This window comes from Mesocricetus auratus, unplaced genomic scaffold (assembly GCF_017639785.1).
Source record: "Mesocricetus auratus isolate SY011 unplaced genomic scaffold, BCM_Maur_2.0 Super-Scaffold_100006, whole genome shotgun sequence".
In the NCBI taxonomy this organism is placed as follows: Eukaryota; Metazoa; Chordata; class Mammalia; order Rodentia; family Cricetidae; genus Mesocricetus; species Mesocricetus auratus.
The window spans coordinates 13,837,922-13,864,024 of record NW_024429190.1 but is presented as its reverse complement, the minus strand read 5'-3'; the positions used below and the strand labels follow the sequence as shown (position 1 = coordinate 13,864,024).

Here is a 26,103-nt window from a genome sequence, read left to right as displayed (position 1 = left end):
ACATACATGTACTCACGGAGGTAAATACTTTTTTTTTTTTTTTTTTTTTGAGAGTTAGGCAGAAACATGATAGACTGAACAGGAATGGGCGGTGGAAGTGAAATCAGCCTTTTGGGCCAGTGGGGTCTTGCAAACAAGAAGCAGGCTCAAGAATCCAGTAGCATGCCTGGGATGACTGCAGCATGTCCTCTTCTAGTATTCAAGCTGCAGGTGGAAGCAGGTAGGCTGTGACCTTCCTACTTGGCAGAGGAGCACATCAGTTCATACCTGTGTGCGACAGTTGGTTTGTTGTAAGTGGGATAGGCAGCCAGGGAAGGCTAGAGCCTGGGCCGGATTCAGACTCAAGTTTAGCAGTGCCTGAAGCTACTAGATACTAAAAATGCCTTTTTTTTCTGAGACAGGATCTCCCTAAGTAGTTCTGACTAAAAATGCCTTTTTTTTTTCTGAGACAGGATCTCCCTAAGTAGTTCTGGCTGGTCTGGATCTTACTCAAACTCACAGCAATCCACTCCATAAAGGGCATTGGGGGCTCTACATTTGACTCTAAATTATTTGAATGCTCCTACACAGCAAGAAAATCAATCTTCATGCCCAGCAGTGGTGGTACACACCTTTAATGCCAGCACTTGGGAAGCAGAGGCAGGCAATCTCTCGTGAGTTTGAGTTCAGCCTGATCTACAGAGTGAGTTCCAGGATGGGCTCCAAAGCTACAAAGAAACCCTGTCTCAAAAAAAGCAATCTTTAGACTTTAGGTCTTGCCTTTCAATGCTGGTAATATAGTCTAGTATTTTCTATATGACTTTCTATTTGAAAAACTAGTAAACTAAGCCGGGCGTTGGTGGTGCACGCCTTTAATCCCAGCACTCGGGAGGCAGAGGCAGGCGGATCTCTGTGAGTTCGAGGCCAGCCTGGTCTACAAAGTGAGTTCCAGGACAGCCTCCAAAGCTACAGAGAAATCCTGTCTCGAAAAACCAAAAAAAAAAAAAAAAAACCAAAAAAAAAAAAACTAGTAAACTAGAGACTGAATTATTTTTTATTTGTTTGTTTGTTTGTTTTTTTCCAGACAGGGTTTCTCTGTGTAGCTTTGAAGCCTCTCCTGGCACTCGCTCTGTAGACCAGACTGGACTCAAACTCACAGAGATTTGACTGCCTCTGCCTCCCAAGTGCTAGGATTAAAGGCATGCACTACCAATGCTTGGCCTGAGTTATGTTTTTAATTTATTTGTGTGTGTGTATTCCAAAAACATGTGCCATTGTGTGTATGTAGAGGTCAGAGAAATACTTCAGGAGTTGGTTCTCTCCTTCCACTCTGGATTCTGGGGATAGAACTGGGGTCATCAGGCCTGAGCAGCAAGTGCTATTACCAGCTGAGTCATCTCCCTGGCCCTAGTTGTCTTGACAATTCAACACAGAGCCAAGAAGTGTCAGAACTAAATTAAGTTGGTCCCAGCATGATTAGTTCTTCACAATCCCAGGCTGATTGCTATCTTGTCTCTCTCGTGTCTGGGGTAGATGGGTCAGCTTATCGGGGTTGTCATCCCACAGCCTCTGGCTGGCTTTCTTTGTTGTGAAGCTGTTCTTGTTTCTGACTGCTGTCAGGATCGGCCTTTTTAGCAGCTGCTGAGTTGCTAACGTCTTTGTCTCTTTGTCTCTGGTGGGAAGCTGTCAGTCCAGACTCCTGGGTGAGTCCTCAACTCTGCTGGAACCTAAGGAGTTTTTGAGCTCTGGGCAGTTCTTCTGATTAGCTAGTCATGGAATCCAGGGTCCTCCACATCATCAGTGGATCTAACTGGTCTACAAGACAGTCATATTATTACTACTGGGCAAATGAAATCCCTTGTAAATTGGCTTTTGGACTTGTCTACTTTTGTTGCTGGAGTTGCTTTCCAGCCCAGTCCCACAGCTGCTTTGCCTCAAATAAACACACGGGTGCTACATTAATTATAAAACTGTTGGCCAATGTCTAGGGCTCCTTATTGTCTAGTTCTGTCTTAATTATTAACCCATTTCTATTAATCTAAGTATTTCCACTTGGTATTATCTTACTGGAGAAGGGTCTAGACCTGTTAGTCCTTCCTCTGCTACATGGCATCTCTTTCTGCAGCCTCTCTCTGCCTTCCCTCCCCAGAATTCTGGTCTCCTAGGCCTGCCTCTATTGGTCAATCTGTTTTATTCATCAACGAATAAAGGAAACATACATACAGAAGAACATTCCCCCATCATATTTTGAATATGCACTGGTGCAATTTGCATAACTCTATATTTAACAGTGTTGAAGCTGGTCAGTGGTGGTGCACACCTTTAATCCCAGCACTTGGGAGGCAGAGGCAGGTGGATCTCTGAGTTTAGGCCAGCCTGGTCTGCAGAGTGAGTTACAGGACAGACAAAGAAACCCTGCCAAAAAAAAATAAAAATAAAAATAAAAGAAAAATTTTTGTTGTTGTTTTAAACTTTTTTTTTTTTGGTTTTTCGAGACAGGGTTTCTCTGTGGCTTTGGAGGCTGTCCTGGAACTAGCTCTTGTAGACCAGGCTGGCCTCGAACTCACAGAGATCCGCCTGCCTCTGCCTCCCAAGTGCTGGGATTAAAGGCGTGTGCCACCAACGCCCGGCTTGTTTTAAACTTTTATTACTTCGTGTGTATGGGTGTTTTGCCTGCATGTATGTGTACCAAGTGGATGCAATGTGTGTGTAGGCCAGAAGACACATTGACCCCCTGGAACTGGAGCTAGAGATGGTTGTGAGGGGCCATGTGGGTGCTGGGAACTAGGATCTTCTGCAAGAGCAGCCACTGCTCTTAACTTGAGCCATCTTCCTAGCCCCCACTGTCATTTTTAATATGTAGACTTCAGACATAAGTCACTTTATAAAAGTTGTGAGCCGGGCGTTGGTGGCGCACGCCTTTAATCCCAGCACTTGGGAGGCAGAGGAAGGCGGATCTCTGTGAGTTCGAGGCCAGCCTGGTCTACAAGAGCTAGTTCCAGGACAGCATCCAAAGCCATAGAGAAACCCTGTCTCGAAAAACCAAAAAAAAAAAAAAAAGTTGTGATATTTTGTTTGTGCTCTAACAAAGCTTGCCTGAGATCAGAGGGCAGAGCTAGCCACTAGCTAACCATAGAGATCTGGAGGTCTGTACAGACAGGAAGTGATATAAGGTGTGTGTGGGGGGGGTGGAGACTGGAGCTCAGTCTCTTTATGGCTGGGAAATAGAGGTAAGGTGTGGCTGTGGTTTGCTTTTTTGTCTTTCTGATCTTTCAACATTTACCCCTATATCTGACTCTGGGATTTTATTATTGAGACCTATTAGAACTCATGCTACAAAAAGTCATATTTCAAAGATGCATAAGAGAGCTGGCATAGTGGTTTATATCTGGAATCCCAGCACTTGGGAGGTGGCAGCAGGAGAACCTGGAGGAGATCAAGAGGTCTGGGTCAGTTTCAGATACATGAGACCCTATCTGAATAAAACAACAAAGATGCCTTGATATTTTCAAGGGGGAAAAGCTTCCTTTAGGTAGGATTGAGTTCAGAAGGCAAGCTTCAAATAGGGTCTGTAAGGACTTGATGGCTGAGGTTCCAACACTGGCTGACTGTGCTGTAATTGGTGTCCTAGGCCTGTCATACAAGGGAGCTTTCAGTGTGGCGAGACCTTTCTTTCCCTTCCAGCCCTGTGTCCTTGTGACTGCATGGCTTGCTTTCAGATCTATATTTATAAAATCAAGATAATATAACATCCCACTCTCCTGGGAGGCTCCAGGGGGTGATAATACCCAGAAAGGCACATTGGTGCCTCTGAAAACCCTGTGTGTAGCCTGATTCTCCAGATATAGGAAAGAATACAGGCATGACCTGGAGGCCATTCTACTTGGCACACTGCTTGTCTAAATAAGAAGCATGGCACACTGTACTCCTAAATTCTGAAGTAGCATGCTGGTAGCTGGCCATGGATGAGTCTGCACTCTCCATGTCTCCTTTAAAGTGCTGTTCCTCACAGTGACCCTAGAGGTATGAGCACTCCACTGCCCAATCTGAGGTAATGTGCTAACCAATCACAGTTGATATAAGGGGTTGCTCAGGTGCAATACAGCAGACAGACGCCTGTTCCCTGAAACTGTCTCTGGAGTGGTTTATCTCCACACCCTTTATGGACCACGGCATTGCTGTATTGTCGGGGATGCCCCTGTAGCCAGCACCCAGCCCCATGCAGAGCTGGATAAGGGTGGTCTCCAGGGGTAACAGCAGCAAAGAGTGAGAGAAATTGATTGCAGAGACATCTCAGTTGCTTTGTGGAGACTGGGCAGTGACTAGGTCTGCACAGAGAGCACCTGGCCACCCAGACTGTCAGCTTCCTCACATGATCTCCTGCCTATATTGGGGCACACACATGTCCTCCAGTGGTGCTGCATGAAATCTGGCCTAGAAGTTACCTAACTAGTGTGTGAGACTATTAACCACCTACCTTTGGGTAGCAAATTATAATACATAATGACCTGCAGGAATATTGGTCCTCTCAGTATTTGTGTCAGGAGTCTCTCGTAGCTTCTTGGGTTGTGTGCAGGTGTTGACTGAGACTACACTCTTGTCTGAAGGGAGAACCTGTAATTGGATGTTTCCTGTCCCAACTGCCTGCTCCCAAGTAACTGACACTGAGGCTTAATAGTACTTATAATAGCTCAGGCTTGTTACTAGCCACCTCTTACATTTAAATTAACTCATTTCTATTAATCTATGTACTGCCACATGCCTATTGGCTTTACCTATCCTCTAGCATGTCTTACTTCCCTTGCAGCTGGCCAGAATCTCTCTACTCCACCCTCCTTCTCATCATTCTGTCTGTCTGTCTTGCCTAACTTCCTGCCCAGCTACTGGCCTGTCAGCTCTTTATTAACCACCGAGAGTGGTCCATATTCATAGTGTAGAAAAGGACTGTTCCACAGTAAGAACTACTTCAACTTCACTGTTTCAGCCTGAGGTCCCTTTCAATCCTCACATAGGTAGGGGAGAGAATATGCCAAAAGATAGACATGTTGTGTGGCCTGTTATCTCTATAGTTAGTAGCAAACCATTTGTAGTTCACCAAAAGGATGGACTAGTTGTGAGTCCTAGGAGGTAGGGTGTTAGGTGTCTCTAGAAGTCAGCCTACACCAGAGCCCCCTGGGCTGGTTGTCAGATGCATTGGCTTTCTAGAAATCTCCCTACTTTTCTGCTCACACCCAGAGTACAGCTCAATGAAGTCTGCCACGGAAGACTTCATAGAGAGGTGACTAGCATCTCCAGTAATCCCTGGGACAGGTTGACTTCTCACCAGTCTACTGCCAGGATGTTGCCCCAGAAGGCCACATAAGACACTACACAGGCTTTTCCTGGGCCTGTTGCCAGCAGATAGCACCTTGTTGGGGGTAAATAGGCCTTGTGAACCCTAAATCTCCCAAATCATCTGTTTTCATCCAGACCAGGGATCTGGACCACATGGCCACTTCTCCATCTCCAGGTGCTTGAAGAAAGCCAGCATGTGTACATGAGGGCTCACAACCATCTTAACTCCAGTTCCAGAAGATCTGTTGCCCTCTGCTGACCACCGTGAACACCAGGCATGCATGTAGTGCACATGCATACGTGCAGATGAAAATTCATAGTAAAAGTTAAAAAGAAAGAAAGAGGTGTCTGAGTGAGACTGGGTAACAAAGGCAGCTGGACTCTTGAGCCTGAAGGCAGCCTGGTCTACCTAGTAAGTTCCAGGCCAGCGGGGCTACATGGTGAGGTCCTTTTCTCAAAACAAAACATTTCGGTGATCATATTTCAGCTTTTCTCTATTCATGTTAAAGAAGCAGACATACCTGTGATGTCTGTCCTGGGTGCTAGTCCTTCCTGTACTACTGTGGGTCTGTGCTAACCTTTTTCTTTTTTTGGTTTTTCGAGACAGGGTTTCTCTGTATTGTTTTGGAGCCTGTCCTGGAACTCACTCGAGACAGGGTTTCTCTGTATTTTTTTGGAGCCTGTCCTGGAACTCACTCGGTAGACCAGGCTGGTCTTGAACTCACAGTGATCCGCCTGTCTCTGCCTCCCGAGTGCTGGGATTAAAGTCGTGCGCCACCAATGCCCGGCTCTGTGCTAACCTTTATCAATCTTCTACTGAAGCCTGGGGACTGCATGAGGGGTCTCTTTGATCCCTAAATGGTCTGGAATGAATATTAAAGGAAGAAGGAGAGGAAGGCTAAGCAGGGCCTCCTGTGGAGGTGGTGTCTCTCACCAGGGCCTGGTAACTATTTTGCCTCTAGTCCCTTTGGAACTGGTAATAACAAGCTGACACAGAGCCTCTCCTGTGGTTTCTCCTGCAGTTGAGAATGTTGTGTGAACTGTCCTGAGGGCTCTATCTATCCCCTGAGCCTGCCTCTATAACCCCTGCCTGACCTATCTCCTGGATTTTCTTGGATATTCAGAATTTTAGTTAAATGCTAAAAGATATCCAAAAGTCTCTGAATCTTGTAACTGAGGCCTTATTTGGTATGATACTCCTCTGGTCACTGTGACAAAATACCTGACAGAAACAATTTAAAGGAGGAGAGATAGCTCAATGGTTAAAAACACTGGCTGTTCTTGCAGAGAACTGGAGTTCAATTCCCAGCCTCCACATGGTGGCTCATAACTGTTTTATAACCGTTGTATTAGTCAGGGTTCTCTAGAGGAACAGAACCGATAGAATGAATGAATGAGTGAATGAATGAATCCATATCATCAGTTTCTCTATCTGGGGTTTACTAGAATGGCTTACAGGCTGTAGTTCAGCTAGTTCAAAAATGGCTGTTTATCAATGAAAGGTGTAGAATCCAGTGCTGTTCAGTCCATGAGGCTGGATGACTCAATTGGTCGGTATTCACCAGAATCCAGAAGAAGTAGGCTCTAATGCCCATGAAGGAATGGACTTGCCATTGAAAGTAAGCAGGCATGTCCTTTATATAGGCTGCCAGAAGAAGGTGTGGCCCAGATTAATGGTGGATCTTCTCACCTTAAAAGATCTGGATTAAATTCCCTCATAGGTATACCCGGCTGTTTGGGTTTTAGTTAATAACAGATGTAGTCAAGTTGACAACTAAGAATAGCCATCACAACCTGCGAAACACATAAATAAATCTTTAAAAAAGGGAAAGATTTATCTTGGCTCACAATTTCAGAGGTTAATCTTTGATGACAGCCGGGCGTTGGTGACGCATGCCTTTAATCCCAGCACTTGGGAGGCAGAGGCAGGTGGATCTCTGTGAGTTCAAGGCCAGCCTGGTCTACAAGAGCTAGTTCCAGGACAGCCTCCAAAGCCACAGAGAAACCCTGTCTCGAAAAACCAAAAAAAAAAAAAAAATCTTTGATGACAGGGTAGATATGGTGACTGAATTAGTTCTCTCTCTGTCAGTTGGAACTTGCAACAGCATGTTCACGTCTCTGCAGATCATGAAGAAGATACTATGGTTAGAAGTTGGGCTGTATACTCTTCAAGTATTGCCTACATCTGCCAGCTGGGCCATATGTTTTGAAGGTTCCACAGCCTCCCAACATAGCATTATCAGTTGGGGAATCACATGCTAAACACAATCCTATAGGGCTCATTTTAAAATTCATATTGTGTTTGGGGAAGAGGATTCTGCAGCTGTAGTTAAGGAGCTTGAGTTACTCAAATGGTCTCTAAATCTCATAACCAGTATCCTTAAAAAAAATACCAAAGAGGGGCTGGAAAGAGTTCTCAGTGGTTAAGAGCACTGGCTGCTCTTCCAGAGGACCCTGGTTCAATTCCCAGCACCACATGGCAGCTAACTACTGTCTGTAACTCCAAGACCTGACATCCTCACAGAGACATACATGCAGGCAAAACACCAATTAAAAATAATTTATGCCAAGCGTTGATGGCGCACACCTTTAATCCCAGTACTCGGGAGGCAGAGGCAGGAGGATCAGCCTGATCTACACAGCGAGTGCCAGGATAGGCTCCAAAGCTACACAGAGAAACCCTGTCTCAAAAAAAAATCATAAATAAATAAACTATTTTAAAAAATACCAAAGGGACTGGAGAGTTGGCTCAACAGTTAAGAATACTTGTTTCTATTTCAGAGGACCCAGATAAGATTTTGATGGCTCACCACCATCTGTAACTCCAGTTCCAGAGGCTCTGACACCCTCTTCTGGTCTTTGCAGGATCATTGTATGCATGGGTGTACAGACATACATGCAGGCAAAACACTCATGCACATAATAAATTAAAAAAGTAAAAATATCCCAAAAGTAAGAAATCAATACCAAAGAGGAGGAGCAGAGTCACAGAGGGAAGGAGCCAGAGCCTGGAGTGTGACATGGACTCAAGAAACAGGAAGGACAGAAGGACCCTCCTCAGAACCTTTGGAGGGAGTGCGGGCTGGTTGATGGGGGAAGTCCTGTGTATATGTCAATAGAGCACTGTTGGCCAATAGGGAACCAAGATAGGTGGGACTAGGAATCTAGGAGGACTCTGGGTAGGAGAAACACAGGAAGTCAAGATATAATGCCATGGGGTAGGAAGCCCAGAAACTTCTCCGGTAAGAGAAATACTTATATTAACAATTATGGGGTAATTACTTAAGTCAGAGCTAGCCAGTAAGAAACAAGCAAGGCCAACAGCTTCATAATTAATTTGGGACTGATGCTGCTCTGGAACCAGGCTGGCGGGAAGGCTTCTCCTTACAGCTGGTGACACCACATTTCACAATCTTGACCTCAGAAGTATGGGAGAATAGGTTTCTGGAAGTTTTGTAGGTTTTAATTTTTTGAGATTGGATCTTGTTCCATAGCTAAGGCTGGCCTTGAACTTATCCCTTTCCTCAGCCTCTAGAAGGCAGGGAATCCAAGTCACCGTCACATTGGTGATTGTTTCTATTGTTGAGAGACACCTACTTGTAGCAGATTATGTGGCAAACACAGAAAAATAGTAAAGTTATTGTCATGTAGAGTATTCAGCACCTTTGGACAGGAGTCTGCACGACAGTAATCATGCTCCATGACAGCAATTGATTAGCTGGTTTGACTCCGAGATGCCAGACATCTGGGGTACCTGTCAGCTCTCTAATGCCCCCTCTGGTTTGATCAGCCTTGGATAGGATAGGATAGGATAGGATAGGATAGGATAGGATAGGATAGGATAGGAGGCACTAAGGGCAATGTCCAGCAGCCTGAGGCCTTTTAGACTACCCATCTTATCCTAAGCTCTGTGGCATCTAGACCCTACACTGTGCTTAAGTATGTTAGGGCATGCTGGAGTCTATTGGGGTGATTTGAGATGTCCTGGCATATGTCAGGATGTGCTTGACTGATGTGCTGGGGCATATTAAGGTGTCTAATGTATTGGGGTTGCTGAGGTGTTCTGGGGTGAGCTGAAGTAGACTAAGGTGAGCTAGGGCTTGTTGGGGTGAGCTGAGGTGGGCTATGATAATCCAGGTGTGCTCCTCTGGCACCCAGCCATCCTTGAAGCTGTGTCAGCAAACCTATAGACTGGAACGGTCTGGGCTGTCCCAACACTTTATCAGTATGCTACTGATAGTGGAGGTGTGAGGTTAGGCCAGCACCGTCCTTCCCCTCAGCAGGGCTTCAACCTAGGTAGCGCGGCCCAGTGAGGACTTGACTTCTTCCAGATTGCTATATGTAACATTCTCAGAGGGAGTTGAAGTCAGACATTGAAGAAAACAGGCTGGTGAAATTGCTGCTTGATGTCATGGGAAGGGACACAGCTCCTTGGTGGAGCAGCGGCTTCCGTATCTGTGAACCAAGGGTGATTTTAGTACCTTCCCTTGGTCACCTTTGAGACTTGATAAACACCTGTGATGCTGGCACATGTCCTCAGCATCACCAATGGCCAAAGTGGGACTGTCACACATTGGATGAGACCCCACTGCTGACCTGCAAGCCATTCCTTGCAATCTGACCTGTTTGAAATACTTTTTGGTTTTATGTGAATTCATCAACTCAATAAACATTACTCTCCATCCCTGAAAGCCTTTAGCAATTATTCAAACACAGCTGTGTGGTGCATGTAATTTAATCAGCCACAGGGCTTGGGAAACACAAGGTGGTTTGAGAAGGCCACCATGGGTGCAGATCTGCCCAGGAGCAGGGAGGAGGACTGTTCTGGGCAGAGTTCCTCCTAGGCACAGGTGTCTGCCAGATGTCTGTGTGTGAGCCAGATGCTTCCCTGCTGTGACCCAGGTCACAAGCCCTGTGTCCTCAAGAAACCTGGAGGGAATTAAAGGCCTCGGCAGGTGAGGACATTCTTCTACTTGATCCTGACCCAGCTGGCTGGGCCTCTGAGCCTGTACAGGACAGGACATACTGGGTCCACAACCTGTGGAGGCCTGCCCTGACATCCAGAGTTCCAGAGGCTCTCCAATGTATTTCTTTTTAGGTCTTATTCCAAATGCTGTCAGAACTACTCCATTTTCTATCTCAAGTGGCGAACCTTTTGATTTTGTAGTTTGGGGACAAGGCTGTCTATGGCTTACAGGCATCTGCCATTACAGACGGGAGTCATCACATCGAGTTCTAGTCAAGTAAACATGTGTTCTCTTCTTGCAGTGCCTGGTCTCCGGCGCTCTGGGAAGTGCTTCCCAGTCACACCCACCTGTAGCACAGCCTTCCTTGCTTGCATCAATGTGGATGTAGCATTAATGTGCCGGCCTCCCAGTCACGGTACAGGTCCAGAAGTAAGACCCCAGAGGACATGAACTTGCCCGAGGACACATTACCAACCAGAAAAAGGCAGGGAGAGCTGGGCGTGGTGGCGCATGCCTTTAATTCCAGTACTCGGAAGGCAGCAGCACAGGGAGTTCGAGGCTAGCCTGGTCTACCTCCTGAGTTCCAGAACAGTCTGGAACTACACAGTGAGACCTTGTTTCAAAGGAATCCCGGAGCCACTGGGGCAGGTCGCAGCTCCTGGGCTTTGCCACCCGCCTAAGACCTGGAGGTCAATGTCATACCCTGTGCCTGCGGGCACACACAAGGGGGTGGTGCTCCTGCCGGGGGCGGGGTCTGCGGCGGCGCACATTGCTCGCGGGAGGGAAGTGAGAGAAATGGAGGGCGGGAAGTCCGGGGGCCACGCCTACAACAAGTCAGGTGGCGGCGGCACCCCGCCCGGCGGTGCAGCTGAAAATCTGCCGCTTGCGGCGGCTTCCTCGCGTCCGGGCGCGAGCGGGCTGCTGACGGCTCGCGGGGGCGGTCACGGCTCGGTGGCCAATGAGGGCGGCCGGAGGGGGCGGGGCGTCGGCTGCGGTTTTGTTCCGAGGTGGCTGAGGCGCGTAGTCCCCACGCGCGGAGCGCGGCCTGCGCGGCTGGCGCCCCGCCCCACTTACGGAGCCCGGAGCTCGCCGGGCTCGCGGAGAGTGCTCCGGGCGGTGTTTCGCCTGAGCATCGCCGCAAACTCCAGCCGCCAGAACGCGGTGTCCTTGTGCTGTCAGTCCGGAGTGTCCGCACGTCGGCCGGCACCGCGCAGCCGCACGTCGAGAGCCCGGTGCATCGTCGCAGCGCGCGGAACACAATCCCCCGGGGCCGACAGGCATCCCAGCACCTTAAGGACGCCGCGCGCCCCGGGCCCAGCACGGCCCTCGTGTCCCGCGGCCCGGACACCCCAAGGCCCCCGGGGACCCAGCACCTCAAAGGCCCCTGGGCCTCAGCTCTCCAGAGCCCCCTGGCCCCAGATCTCCGGAGTCGCCGCTCGTCCTGGGACCCCTCCAAGCAGGCCAGGCCCCTAGCACTCCTGCACGCCGGGCGGTAAGGCCTGCCTGCAGCGCCTGGGGCGCGCTGCCACTTGTTGAATCACTTCTCGTGTTGACTTTGAGACCTGTTGTCGCCATGCTGAGCCCGTGGGCCCCTGAGCCCACTGTCTCTGGGACTCAGTGATTGTTACTATGTAATCAGGAAGCAGGAAGTTTGACGAGATATGCTGGTTCCTTAAGGGAATCCTGAGAGCAGATACTCCCCAAGGACTTGTGGAAGGTGACTTGGAAGTGTATTCCGAAGCCACTTTTCTGCGTAGACTGAAGGGTGTGTAAGTCCCTTTAACACTTCCTGTGAGTGGAGGATGGAATGTGGGATGTATACTGTGTATTTTGCCGCGCCTGATTGGCTGTTGCCTTACTTTGTAGGTTGGATTTTATTTTCCTTTAGTCTTAAGTACGGATCTGAAATCCATCACTCCGATTTAAATTCACGGTTGATTTTTTTTCATTATTGTATATATCTTAAGTATGAACCTAAGCTTCCATTTTTTCCCCCTTTCTGGCGTTGGGATTCTATCCCTGGGCCTGGCATACCTACATCTCCAGCCCATTCCTTAGTTTATAATAATGTCTCAACTCTGAGAATTTTAAAGATGGGTTTGTTTGACCTTAAGAGTATTCTTTAGTTTTTTTCTGCTTGAGATAGGGTTTCTCTTTGTAGTCCTGGCAATCCTGGATCGCTCTGTAGACCAGGCTGACCTCAAACTCACAGAGATCTGCCTGCTTCTGCCTTCCAAGTGCTGGGATTAAAGAGTGCACTACCACCGCCCAACAAGGATGGTTTTCTTTTTCTTTTTCTTTTTTTCTTTTTTGGTTTTTCGAGACAGGGTTTCTCTGTGGCTTTGGAGGCTGTCCTGGAACTAGCTCTTGTAGACCAGGCTGGCCTCGAACTCACAGAGATCCGCCTGCCTCTGCCTCCGAGTGCTGGGATTAAAGGCGTGCGCCACCAACGCCCTTCGGTTTTCTTTTTAAATTCTAAATGTTACTCCAAAATGGAAACTGAAATTGTTTAGAAACTGGGTTTTCTTTCACAGGTTTGGTTAGTGCAGACCTGTATGTGGAAGTTCTTTCAGACTCTCCTGGGCTTGGCACCTAGTTCCCTCCTTACTCCTCTGTGTGTATTGGGTATAGCAAGCCTGGTCTCCTCCCATGGCTTGATAAACGATTCTTCCAGCTGTTCCTAGAACTTAGATCTTGGTTCTGGAACTTTCCCTTCTGGTATAGGAGCTATGGCTTGGAATGGCGCCACACTTACATGGCTTTTTAGTTTGTCTTCACTTAGGTTGAATTTGACAACCATTGAAGAAATAGTGAGACAGTTTTAATTGCTACTGTGAGACAGAGAAAATGCCAAACAATATACATTTTTTTAAATTGAAACATTTATTTCTTGTGTATGGGTGAGCGTTTGCCTGAGTGTGTGTCAGCATCACATGCATGCTTGGTGAAGAGGGTGTTGGTTCCAAGAAAGTGTAGTTACATACAGGTGGTTGTGGAGACACCATGTCATCGCTAGGGATCTAACACAGGTCCTCTGCAAGAGCAGCTAGTGCTCTTAACCTCTGAGTTATCAATCCCTCCAGCCCAAACAGCACCCCTCTCCCCAGGGTTTCTTTGTGTAGCCCTGACTGTCTTGAACTCAGAGATCCGCCTGCTCCAGAGCCTGGATGCTAAGCCTTTTGAGTTATATGACTAATGCATAGTGTTAATGGGTTTTCCATTATAATGCTAATCGGAGTAGTTTCAATCCCTCCCTCTCTCAGCCACTGATCACCACTCATCCTTCTCACTGTAGTTTTGCCTTTTCTAAAATGTCATACATGTCATATTGACTTCTTTCACTTAGTAATATGAGGCTTAAGTTTTTTCTATGTGTAACTAGCTTGGTACCTCACTTCTTTTTTTTTTCAAGACAGGATTTCTCTGTATTGTTTTGGAGGTTGTCCTAGAACTCACTCTGTAGACCAGGCTGGCCTCGAACTCACAGAGATCCACCTGCCTCTGCCTCCTGAGTGCTGAGACTAAAGGCGTGCGTCACTAACACCTGGCTTAAAGGTTTATTTTTAATGTGTGTATTTTGTGTGTGTGATTATGTGCAAGTGTTGTAAGTACAGGTACTGGAGGAGTCCAGAAAAAGGTGTTGGATCACCTAGAGCTGGAACTAGAGGCGGTTGTGAGACACTCAATGTGGGTACTAGGAACTGAGCTCAGGTTCTCTGCAAGAAGGTATTCACTGGCTGCTTTTGTGTCAACTTGACGAATGGGAAGAGGGAACTTCACTTGAGAAAATGCCCCTCCTAGATTGGCCCTGGGGCAGTCCTTTTGGGCATTTTCTTGGTTGATGATTAATGTGAGCAGTGCCACCCCTGGGCTGGTGGTCCTGGGTGCTATAAGAAAGCAGACTGAGCAAGCTATGAAGAACAAATCAGTAAGCATCGTGCCTCTGTGGCTTCTGCTTCAGTTCCTGCCCCAACTTATGGACTGTGATGGAGAACTGTGAGCTGAAATAAACCCTTTCTTCCCCAGGTTACTTTTGGCCATGGTGTTTTATCATAGCAGTAGAAACTCTAAGACATGTTCTATTTTTGTTGTTTATTTTTGTTTTTTTGAGACAGGGTTTCTCTGTGTAGCAGGCTGTCCTGGAACTTGTTTTGTACCCAGGCCAGCCTTGAACTCACAGATAACCACCTGTCTGTGCCTCCCCTAAGACATGTTCTTTTTTTTTTTTTTTTTTTTCTGAGGACAGGATTTCTCTGTAGCTTTGGAGCCTGTCCTGGAACTCACTCTGTAGACTAGGTTGGTCTTGAACTCACAGAGATCTGCCTGCCTCTCTCTTCCGAGTGCTGGGATTAAAGGTGTGTGCCACCAACGTCTGCCTAAGACATGTTCTTAGCTGCCGAGCCATTTGTTCAGTCCCCAGTGTCATATACTGAAGGGCACCTTGGCAATTATTTATTTTTGAGGTAGGGCCTCATCATGTAACTCTGGCTGGCCTGAAACTCACTATGTAGCTCACACTGGCCTTGAACTACCAGCAATCTTATGCCTCTGATTCTCCAGTGCTGGGATTAAAGTCCTGTGTTACTATGCTTGGTGATTGTGCCTATTTAAAGTCTTTACTAAAATTAAGACTATGAGCCGGGCGGTGGTGGCGCTCGCCTTTAATCCCAGCACTCGGGAGGCAGAGGCAGGCAGATCTCTGAGTTCGAGACCAGCCTGATCTACCTATCGAGTTCCAGGACATGGTCCAAAAAACAATACAGAGAAACCCTGTCTCGAAAAACCAAAAAAAAAAAAAAATTAAGACTATGAATATTGTCATCTAGGACAATGGTTCTCAACCTGTGGGTTGAGGCTGCTTTGGGGGTCAAATGACTCTTTCACAGGGGTTGCATATCAGATATCCTGCATATCATATACTTACATTGTGATTCATAACAGTAGCAAAAATAGTTATGAAGTAGCAACGAAAATAATTTTATGGTTGGGAGTCACCACAACATGAGGAACTTTATTAAAGGATTGCAGCATTAGGAAGGTTGAGAACCACTGGTCTTTATGATTTTTAAAAATTATTTTGCACACATGGCTGTCTTGCTTCCTGTATTTATGTTTGTGCATCACATGAGTACAGTGTCCTTGGGGACCAGAGAAGGCATTGGACCTTTTAGAATTGCAGTGATAGGCAGTTGCTGCCTTGTGGGTGTTAGGAATCAAACCTAGGTCCTTTGGAAGAACAGCCAGTGCTCTTAACCTCTGAGCTGCCATTGCTTCAGCCCTGTTTTAGAGTGTTAAACTCCACATTTAGGTCCATGATCCTTTTGGATTTCTTTTTTGTGAAGGGTATCAGGTCTATGTCTAGATTATCTACCCCCCCCAGTCTCACCCCCAGGCAGGGTTTCTCTGTGTAGCTGAGAACTGCCCTGGCTGTCCTGGAATTTGCCCTGTAGACCAGGCTGGCCTCAGATCTACCTGCCTTTGCCTCCTGAGTGCTGGGATGCCCAGATCTAGATTCCTTTTTTTTTTTTTTTAAACAGGTAGATATCTAGTTGTCCAGTTCTGTTTGTTGATCAGACTCTGCTCCTTTGAATCAGATTTTGGGGCTTTGTCGGGGATCGTTTGATGGATTGATGAGCTTCTGTTTCTGCTGTTTCTGCGCTTTGTTCTGTCTGTTCTTTTGCGTATAGTACACTGGCTTGGTTGCAGTGCTGTAATAAATCCCAAGTCAGGTAGTGTTAAGCCACTAAATTTGTTCTTCTGTTTCAGTACATATTGTCTGAGTGTTTGCCAATTCGGCATAAACTTTAGAATCACTTAGCCATGGTTGTATACTTGTAATCCCAACATTCTTTTTTTGTTTTGTTTTATTTTGTTTTTGTTTTTCGAGACAGGGTTTCTCTGTGGCTTTGGAGGCTGTCCTGGAACTAGCTCTTGTAGACCAGGCTGGTCTTGAACTCACAGAGATCCTCCTGCCTCTGCCTCCCGAGTGCTGGGATTAGAGGCATGTGCCACCAACACCCCGCAATCCCAATTCTTGGAAGGCTGAAGCAGTTCAAATCCAGCCTCAGCTCCATCTGGGGTTCCTGGGCTGTATGAGACCTTCTCTCAAACAAAGGCACTTTTAATACTCATAAAATGCCTGCTGGTTTTTGGTAAGATTTATTTTTATTTACATGTATGTATGTATGTGTCTATGTGAGTATATGCCATGTGTGTGCCAGTGCCAAAATTGTCCAGAAAAGAGACTCAGATTCCTTGAAGTTGGAGTTATTGGCAGTTGTGAGTTTCCTGATGGGGTGTTGGGAATGGAACTTGGGTATTCTGGAATGATAGCAAACACTCTTAACCACTGAGCCATCTCTCCAGCCCTACTGATTTTTATTTATTTATTTAATTTACTTTTTTGGTTTTTGAGATAGGGTTTCTCTGTAGCTTTGGAGGCTGTCCTGGAACTCACTCAGGTTGGCCTTAAACTCACACAGATCCACCTGCCTCTGCCTCCCAAATGCTGGAATTAAAGGTATGCAATACCATGTCTTTTTTATTAATTTATTCATTTGTTCATTTTTTTTGTTTTGTTTTTTGTTTTTTCGAGACAGGGTTTCTCTGTGGCTTTGGAGGCTGTCCTGGAACTCACTCAGGTTGGCCTTAAACTCACACAGATCCACCTGCCTCTGCCTCCCAAATGCTGGAATTAAAGGTATGCAATACCATGTCTTTTTTATTAATTTATTCATTTGTTCATTTTTTTTGTTTTGTTTTTTGTTTTTTCGAGACAGGGTTTCTCTGTGGCTTTGGAGGCTGTCCTGGAACTCACTTTGTAGACCAGGCTGGCCTCCAACTCACAGAGATCCGCCTGCCTCTGCCTCCCGAGTGCTGGGATTAAAGGCGTGTGCCACCAACGCCCGGCTTCATTTGTTCATTTTAAATTAATTAATTGATTACTTTTTTTAGTTTATATATATTGGTGTTTTGCCATGAGTTTTGGGTCCCCTGGAATTGGAGTTACAGACAGTTGTGAGCTGCCATGTGGGTGCTGGGAATTGAACTCAGGTCCTCTAGAAGAGCACTGAACCATCTCTCCAGCCCCTTTTATTTATTTTTTAAATATTTATTTATGTGTGTGTGTGTGTGCCTACTTGTCTATATTGTGCATAAAGGTACTCTCAGGCCAGAAGAGGATGTTGGATTCCCTGGAACTGAAATTACAAGTTGTGAGCTGTCTGATGTGGGTACTGGGAACTGAACCCAGGTCCTCTGCAAGAGCAATGTGTGTTCTTTTTAACCACTGAGCCATCTCTTCAGTCCTGGCAGCTTCCCCCAGCCCCCAAGACAGGGTTTCTCTATGTATAGCCCTGACTGTCCTGGAACTTGTTCCGTAGACCAGATTGGCCTTGAATCACAGAGATCTCTTGAGCTTTTGCCTCCCAGGTTCTGGGATTAGAGGCATGCATGTACCAAGGCTGCCCGGTCAGCTGTTCTTTTTTTTTTTTTTTTTTTGTAGACAGTCATTAAGTTGAGGAATTTTTTCTCAAAACCTGTTTTGTTGTTCTAAACATTTAACAATGGCGGTTTTTAAAGAATCTTTTTAAATTTTCTATTCTCATACTATAGCAATTGACATGAAAGTCTTATGTGATCTCTCCATCAGCAAACAAGTCTTTAGTTCCTTAGTAGAGACCAGTTGATTGCCCTCCAATCCAATTAATTTCTGATACTGTCTACACTGTGGAGTTCACACCAGCCCCTACAGGTTAAGGGATCTTTCCCCAGGACTGTCCCTACCTCAGACTGTTGGAAGTCTGTATCTGGAACTTCTGACTGGCTAGCTACAAACTGTTCTCACACTTTTCTCTTCATACTTGATTACTTGGCTAGAGTTGTTCACAGTAGTTGGGACACTTACACCCCACAAGGGTGTAAAAGAGCAGCCAGGTGAAGAAATTCAGAGTCAGTTCTAGAAGGGCCCTGAATGCATGACCTTTCATCCCCATGAAGAGTGTGGCCTACTCCTGGCACATGTGTGGGAGAGGAGGCCATGTTCACGTAGTGCATCACAGAAAGGAAGCTGTGTTCTTACGTGGTAGAGGGAAAGGAGAAGGTCACACTCTTAATATAGTGGAAGGAGGAAGGGACCCATGCTTTCTCCTGTGAGAGGAGGCCATCTTGTGACGAGGGAGAAAGGTAGGATCTTTATCTGGTGAAGAAAGGGAAGTCATTTCCTCACATTAGGAAGAAGGACAAAGTCATGTCCTCATGAGGGAAGGAGGGGAGGGCTGTGTTCTAACATGTTAGAAGGGAGGGAAGTCTGTGTCTTCATATAGGAGGGGCCATGTCCTTATGTGGTAGAAGGCAGGGAACACCTTGTTCTTATGGGGAAGGTTGTGTCCTTGCGTGGTGGAAGCAGGGGAAAGGTCGTGTTCTCATAGAATGGGGAGGAAGGGAAGCTGTAGAAAGAGCTTCAGTCCCACGTGTTAGGAGGGAAAGAAGCCTTGTAGGTCCAAGAGCTGAGGTGTTTTCTCTTGCACTGGAAAGCTGAAGTGTGAGCTGTAGAAGCAAGGCTCTTATCCATTAGGAAAGAGTCCTCATGACGTAATAACACTGGAAAGGCTTGAGATATGGAGGGGAACTCCAAACATTAACACCCTTTTTTTCCCTCCTTGTTCTGGGGGGTAGAACCCAGATCCTTGTGCATGTTAGACAGGTGTTCTGCCACTGAACTATCCCTAGCTTATTTTCTGGAGGGGGTGTGTGTGTGTGTGTATGTGTGTGTGTGTGTGTGTTTATCACAAATAGGTTGTTTGTTGTATTTTATCAAATGTTTGTCATTTTTTGATCCAAAAATAGGATTTTTTCTTTTTTAGCCTGTCAATGTGATGGATTGGACTGTACATTTTTAAACTGAGCATCTTACTGTCCAAATCAACTAGTTATGGGTTTTAGCATTATCAAGATGTTGATTTGTTATGTCAGGGGAGCCTCATTCTGTTTAGAAAAGGTTTTTAAAAAAAACTTGTACCAACTTTGTGGCACCCAAACAAGGCTTTGTTCTGTTCCAGGCTTTCCAGAATCAGTATGACATCTATGTGTGACCTTTCAAAAGAAGATGACACCTAACTAAGCAGGTCTATTCCAGTCTCTGTGGGAATCAGTGTGATATATAGATGTCATGTTTTAAAAGAGGGGTTGAGCCCCAGCTGATCAGTGACTACCAGAGACAGCCGTCTATGTTGGTAGTCTGCAGTGATTTCACTTGCGTGACTTGTGGCTCATGAGACTCTAGCCTTCCATTCTCCCTTATTTCCTGCTGGAGTTGTGACTGGCCCAGGAGGGGAACGGGGCATTTGGCTCCATTCTGTGGATTAAATGTCATTGTTTGGGCTACTATGACAGCATAACAAATTACCTCCACAGTTGGTGACTGAAAATAGTAATAATAATTCATTATTGTCCATGGTTGGGTTGTGGTATTCTACAGCAGCTCAGTGGAGTAGCCCATGTGTAGGCAGATTGATCAGGTGGGTCTGGCTGGACCTCACAAATATACAAGAACTCCCTGTGCCATTGTCCTCATGTCTCCTGGCATGCTACCTTTGGGGTATGTTCCTAAAGAGCATGGTAGATGGAGTACTCTTTTACCTTCATCTGTACTGCTTAGCTTCTGTACACTTTCAAAGTGGTAACTAGACTCTGCTTTTCCTGAGAGGAGTGTAAGAGTCTTAGTCATGTTCTAAAGTGTCTCCCTAGACTTGACAGTTCATAACTGATATGCATCAGATTATTATTTTTCAATTGCTCTACATTAAAATAAGTGTGTGTGTGTGTGTTTGCCCGTTGCCTAGGCCAGTTTCCTGCCTCAGCCTCTAGAATTCCTGTGTACCATTATGCCTAGCTTTCAGATGCTTTTTGAGAGAAAACTAAATAAAAAAGAAACAGAAAACCTGGCATTGTGTGCCAATGGTGTTAGCTGCCTATTGCTTTCTGAGTTTGGGATGACCTTGGTTTAGCAGAACTGGTGGGCCTCTGTTCATCTCCTCATGTTAGAACTACCTCAGGCTACAGTGCTTTTGTCTGTGTAGTGGAAGCAACATGGACCTGAATAATTATTGGCCAAGTGTTGTGCTTTAGGTTCCTTTCATTGTACAGCAGGCTCTTTAAGCAGGACTTGAAAGCTTTTCTTCCTAGGTAGTATGTTAGGAGCCAGAATGGAGGAGGTGGAGTAGCCTGTCAAGCTTAGACTTGAACTTAGTCTGTTGACTGGGTACCTGCTTTGGGTCTGCTGCTCAAAGGTGACTTTCTCCACCTGTCCATGCTATTTCCAGGCTGCTCTTGAGCCTGGGTGTTCACACAAATCCCATTGTGCTACAAATCCTTATTAAGTTCTACGTCAGGCTGCCTGCCTGTGAGGGTGCCAGGATGAGTTCTTCCCATTCACAGGGGTTGTAACCCTGTAAGCCTCTGTAGTGTGGTGGCAATGGTGGCTTCCATCTCATAGTGTAAGCAGAGAGCGGGATGACAAACATCAGAGGAAATTCTTGCTTGAAAGCCTGGTGTTTAGAGTGGGATCAGAGAGTAGTGTAAACGCATAGGTGATGTGTAGGCTGAGAGAAGGAAGATACCAAAGCAGCCGAGATGAGGGAGCCCTGTGGAGAGGCCAGGCATATCCGGTGTATGTCATGAGTCAGTAGAAGACTCAGAGGATGAAGCTGAGGATGGGCCCTAGAATGTAGAACAGTGGCAATCCTAAAGATTGGAGAAGTGGTAGGAGAGACAAGAGATTTGATGAATTAGTGGTCTGAGTAGGACAGTCTGGGACCATTGCCAGAGACGCACTAAGGACACCCAGTAGCCACCAAGTATCCGAGTCCCTCAGAAGATACCTGAATCTCTAGCTCATTTTCTAACACTGGAAAGAAAAGATAGTGAAGCCAGACCGTTGGCAGAAGTGTAGTCTTCCCGCAAGCAGTTGCAAAGAGAAGATGTGTGTCGGGGAACCATTCTTAGGATCTGCAAGAAGAGGCCAGTCACAAGGGTTAGGAAAGCATTGCTTCCCAATACAACATGCGTAGCACCTGTGAGCTCGCAGAGCTTTTTTCTAGGAGCTTTATAATCGGCTAGGGACTTTGAGGGAAGAATTTTACTAGGCAGAGACACTGTATTTAAAAAAGGAAGGACTTATCTTAGGGGCAGACATCAATGTGTAGTTTAATCGGGCCATTTTTCATAGGCAGTGTGGTGCTGAGAATAGCTTACCAAGAATGTTCAGAGGAGACTAGCAAGATGGCTCAGTGGGTAAAGACAGCTTCAAGCCTGATAAGCTGAGTTCAAGTACCAGGACCCACAGTATGGAAAGAAAGAAGCAACTCCTGCAATTTGTTTTCTGATCTCTACATGGGCTGTGCACATATATAAAACAAATACATTAAAACTATATGTATAAGTGTTTGCCTCTGTGTGTGTATATGTATGTGTATATAAGATGTCTGAGGAGGCCAGAATAGGGTGTTAGATTCCTTAGAACTGGAATTACATATGCTTGTAAGCTACCATGTGGGTTCTAGGAACTGAACCCAGGGTAAGTGCTCTTCACTAATAAACCATTTCTTCAGCCCCCAAATAAGTAAATGTTTAAAGAATGTTTATAGCCAGGCATGGTGGTACATGCATTTAATCTCAGCACTCAGGAGATAGAAGAAGCAGGTGGATCTTTGTCAGCCTGGTCTACAGAATGAGTTTCAAGCCAGCCACGGGTACATAGTGTGTAGCCAAAAAAAAAAAAAAAAAAAAGTTCGCAGAGCCCTCAGGAAGTGTAGTATGGGCTGGTAAAGGGGAGCTGGTGGCTGATATAAATACAGTTGCTGATGTACGGGGTGGGGCAGCTGGTATAGGTGAGGGTCCTAGGAGTCTGTGTAGCTTCTGCTGATGTGCGTCAGTCCCAGGTCCAGAGCCGAGAGACAGTGTAGCTGGAGAGAGGTTGCTGGGCAAGTCCTTTCTAGGTTCAGACACACAGTTGTGTGAGCTTTGAACCTGCACCATGTGATATTCCTTGCCATGGTAAAATAAAATATTACTTGTTATGGGTTGAATGGAATATCTCCAAATTTGTATGTGGAGGGTTTTTTTATTTTTTGTTTTTTCAAGATAAAGAGTTTCTCTGAGTAAAGTTTAACTTTCTGGAACTTGCTCTGTAGACCAGTTTGGCCTTATTTGCCTGCCTCTTCCTCCCAAGTACTGAGATTAAAGGTGTGCACCACCACACCTATGTGGAGTCTTAACTCCAAGACCTCAGAGTTGTGAACTAATTTGGAAATAGGGTCATTTCCCATGTGGTTAGTTACGTCATGCTGGGGTGGGATGGGCTCTGATCCAAATAACAGGTGTTCTTGTGCAAAGTGAACGCAGAGATGTGGGGTTATGGAGATGGTGAGCCAGAATCATGAACACATTCACAGGCCTGGGGAGGGACTATGTTACTGCAACCACAGGACACAAATAGTGTTGTCATGCAGTATCCCATCAACTTCATGTGATAACCTGAGTTAAACAAACAAAAAAATAGAAACTACTTTGGTGCCTTTTTTTGAGGGTTGTTCCCCAGGTTGGTGGAGCTGAGTTGGTGGGCACTTCTGTGCTGCTTTGTGTGGTACCTGCCCAGGGTGTGCTGCTCTCGGGGTGCTGGCGTGGCCACCATGTGCGATGGAGAGGAAGAAGACCACTAGCTACGGTGAGGGTTTTACTCTATCCTGGAGTCCTGAAAGGGTGTGCCTGGGGCACTGGCATCGCCTGCTGAGGCCATGTCCAGGACTGCCACATGGGGCAAAGAACTCCTTTAGGAGTCAGCAGTTGCCAGGCCTAGAAGGCGTGGCTGAGTAGGGAGGAACTGCAGGGAACTGGGTAGAGAGGTTCGTTCATCCAAGCTACTGGTTTACTTGCAAAAGTTTGGTGATTGCGTTGTACTAAGCTGACTGTAGCTTGTCCTTTTGACATGCTCACTCCGTGTGGAGAGTTGACATTCCGGAGGGATGCTTGTGGGACTGACTACTTCCCCAAGGGCCTGAGCTTGCAGTACTTCTCAGCTCCTACCAGAGTGCCTGTCTGGTGGGGCCTGCCCTCGTGCTGGGCAAGGCTGCTCAGGTCTACGTGAGCCAGGTGTCTCAGATTAGGCTGTGTCTTCCCTTTGTCTACCTTGGTGTCGGTCATGTCCTTTGTCCCCCTCTCCTCTTGCTCAGCTGGTAGTCTTGTTTAGCACCAGAGTCACCCTTCAGAGACACTCTGATTGCCCCTCTAAAATAGGCCTTTTGAACTCCGTCTCATTTTGTGCATTCAGGTTCCTGTAAGGGAAGATTCACTTGGCGTTGTGGGTTGGATTGCACCCCCCAAAGCTATGTTCAAGCTCTAACCCCAACATCTGTGAAGTGACTTTATCTGGAAATTGGGTCTTTGCAGGAAAGGCTTTTTAACTTAAAAAGCACCTGTCTAGTCTGTTCCCCCACGTTGTGAACTGCTGTTTGTTTTGCAGTGCTGGGGATGGAGCTCAGAGCCTTGGGCACCTAGGGACGGGTGTTACCACTGAGCTACACCCTAATCCCATGAGCTGCTTTGAGTTGCCTATCCTTGTGAATTGTGCTGTATACATGCCTCCATCAGCAGTTGCCAGCAGGCTCTATTCCATGTTTTAAACATCTGTGATTATGATAGGGTGGCAATTCCATACTTATTTAGCCATTCCCCTATTTAGAAGCGTGCAGACCCTCCAAATGTCCACATCTCACATCATACAGAATGCTGATAAAATTTGTAAAATAATGCCCGTAATGTCTTGCTGTCTAACAGCAATTAGTCAGACTCCTGATGTTGTCCCTTTGAGAATCATTATTGCATTTGATCCCCTTTGGCCTGGGTGGGGCCTTGCTCTACTCTTTCATGACCTAGCAGTTATTTTTTTTCTTTTTTTTCTAGCAATTATTTTTAAAAAATAATAAATACATAATTAAAAAATAAATCTAAACAAAATTTTGGGAGAGGATTTTATTTGTTTTGTGTGTAGGGTGTTTTGCCTGCATGTATCTGTGCACCATGTGTATGCATTGCTTGTGGAGATCAAAAGAGAACATTAGAGCCTCTGGGACTGGAGTTACAGTTGTGAGTTGCCATTTAAGTACGAGGAATTGAATCCCGGTCCTCTGAGGAGCAGTCAGTGCTCTTAACCACTAAGACATCTTTCCAACCCAACTTACTACTACTTTTTTTTTTTTTACGAGACAGGGTTTCTCTGTTTTGGAGGCTGTCGGTCCAGCCTGGCCTCGAACTCACAGAGATCCGCCTGCCTCTGCCTCCCGAGTGCTGGGATTAAAGGCGTGCGCCACCAACACCCGGCTACTACTACTTTTTTTTTTTTTGGATTTATTTATTTATTATGTATACAGTGTTTTGCCTGCATGTATGCTTGTATACCAGAAGAGGGCACCAGATCTCATTACAGATGGTTGTGAGCCACCATGTGGTTGCTGGAAATTGAACTCTGGAGGAGCGGCCAGTGCTCTTAACCTCTGAGCCACCCCTCCAGCCCCCCAACTTACTACTTCTAAAGGATCTGTCAGTTATTTTGTTGATTGCCTCACTGGGTTCCCCTGACATTTCCTCCTGGTTAAATTGAGGTCTGACCAGGCGGTGGTGGTATAGGCCTTTAATCCTAGCACTCGGGAGGCAGATGGGGGGATCTCTATGAGTTCAAAGCCAGCTTGGTTTACAGAGCAAGTTCCAGGACAGCTAAGGCTACACAGAGAAACCCTGTCTTGAAGAAAAAAATTGAGGTTCTGTGTTTTTGTGAGGAGTTCCACAGTAGGTTGTGATCTCTTTGGTGTCCCTTCAGGAGTCTTGTGGTGTCTGTATGTCCTGTCACTGGCTGTGGTCACTTTGATCCTGTGTTGTGGTTCAGGCTAGTTTTCATTATATTCCTTTGTAATTGTTTTGTGGGAACATACTTGGAGACTCATATTCTCTTTACCTTTGAATGTGGTTAGCATTCAGAGATGACCCTTGCTGGAAACTGTTATGTAGATATTGTAAAATGCTGGGTTTTAACATTTTCTGTTGTTGTTCTATCCCTGGTGGTGGTTGTCACTGTGCTATAAGAAAGAACTTTCACTTCTGTTGACTGGTTTTTCTCAGAAATTGACTCATTTATGTGGCTTTGGGACTCCTACTTCAATCTGTGGATTGGATTGTGCCTGTGATCCCGTGCCTTCCATTAAGAGCCCTTCATCCTCCTGGACTGACACGTTGCCTCCAAAACTCCAGGTGCTCCAGCTTTAGAACCAGCTGTTTCTGTAATAGCCCCGTGGCTTATTTCAAAATGTAAAATCTTGGTGATTTTCTTAATTTTGCTTTTGTTTTTGTTTTTTCAAGACAGTTTCTCCATGTAACAGCCTTGGCTATCCTGGAACTCTACCCTGTAGACTAGGCTGGAACTCAAGTGCTTGGATTAAAGGCCGTGTGCCACCGCCACCACCACTGCTCGGGATTTAGTTAAATTTTTTAAAGTTGCATTGTACTTATGTGGCCTTTCTAGGTTGATGTGTGTGCTTTGAAATGAGGTTACCACAAGGCATGTGAGAGCTAGAGAGATTGCTTAGCAGTTAAGAGCACTGGCTGCTCTTCCAGAGGAGCTGTGTTCAATTCGGCAGCTTGCAACTGTCTGTAACTGCAGTTCCAGGGATCTGGCACTCTCTTCTGGCCTCAATAAGCATGTGGTGCACAGACTTACATGCAGGCACATAAAATAAGAATTTTTTTCCAAAACAGGGTTTCTCTGTAGCTTTGT

General features: G+C 46.1%; 1 protein-coding gene across 7 annotated transcripts in view; it reads left to right on the top strand.

Moving 5' to 3' along the window:
* Positions 1–11,347: 11,347 nt before the first annotated feature.
* The window catches only part of Fam53a (family with sequence similarity 53 member A), a 32,351-nt gene continuing 17,595 nt past the window's right edge, over positions 11,348–26,103 (top strand). For 4 of the 7 annotated variants that reach the window (XM_040746897.1, XM_040746896.1, XM_040746894.1 and 1 more), the window contains exon 1: positions 11,348–12,045. The gene's annotated coding sequence lies outside the window, so the exon portion shown is untranslated. Of the gene's footprint in view, positions 12,050–25,470; positions 25,581–26,103 lie in introns of those variants that run through there. The other 3 variants (XM_040746891.1, XM_040746892.1, XM_040746893.1) reach the window with 3 other exon arrangements.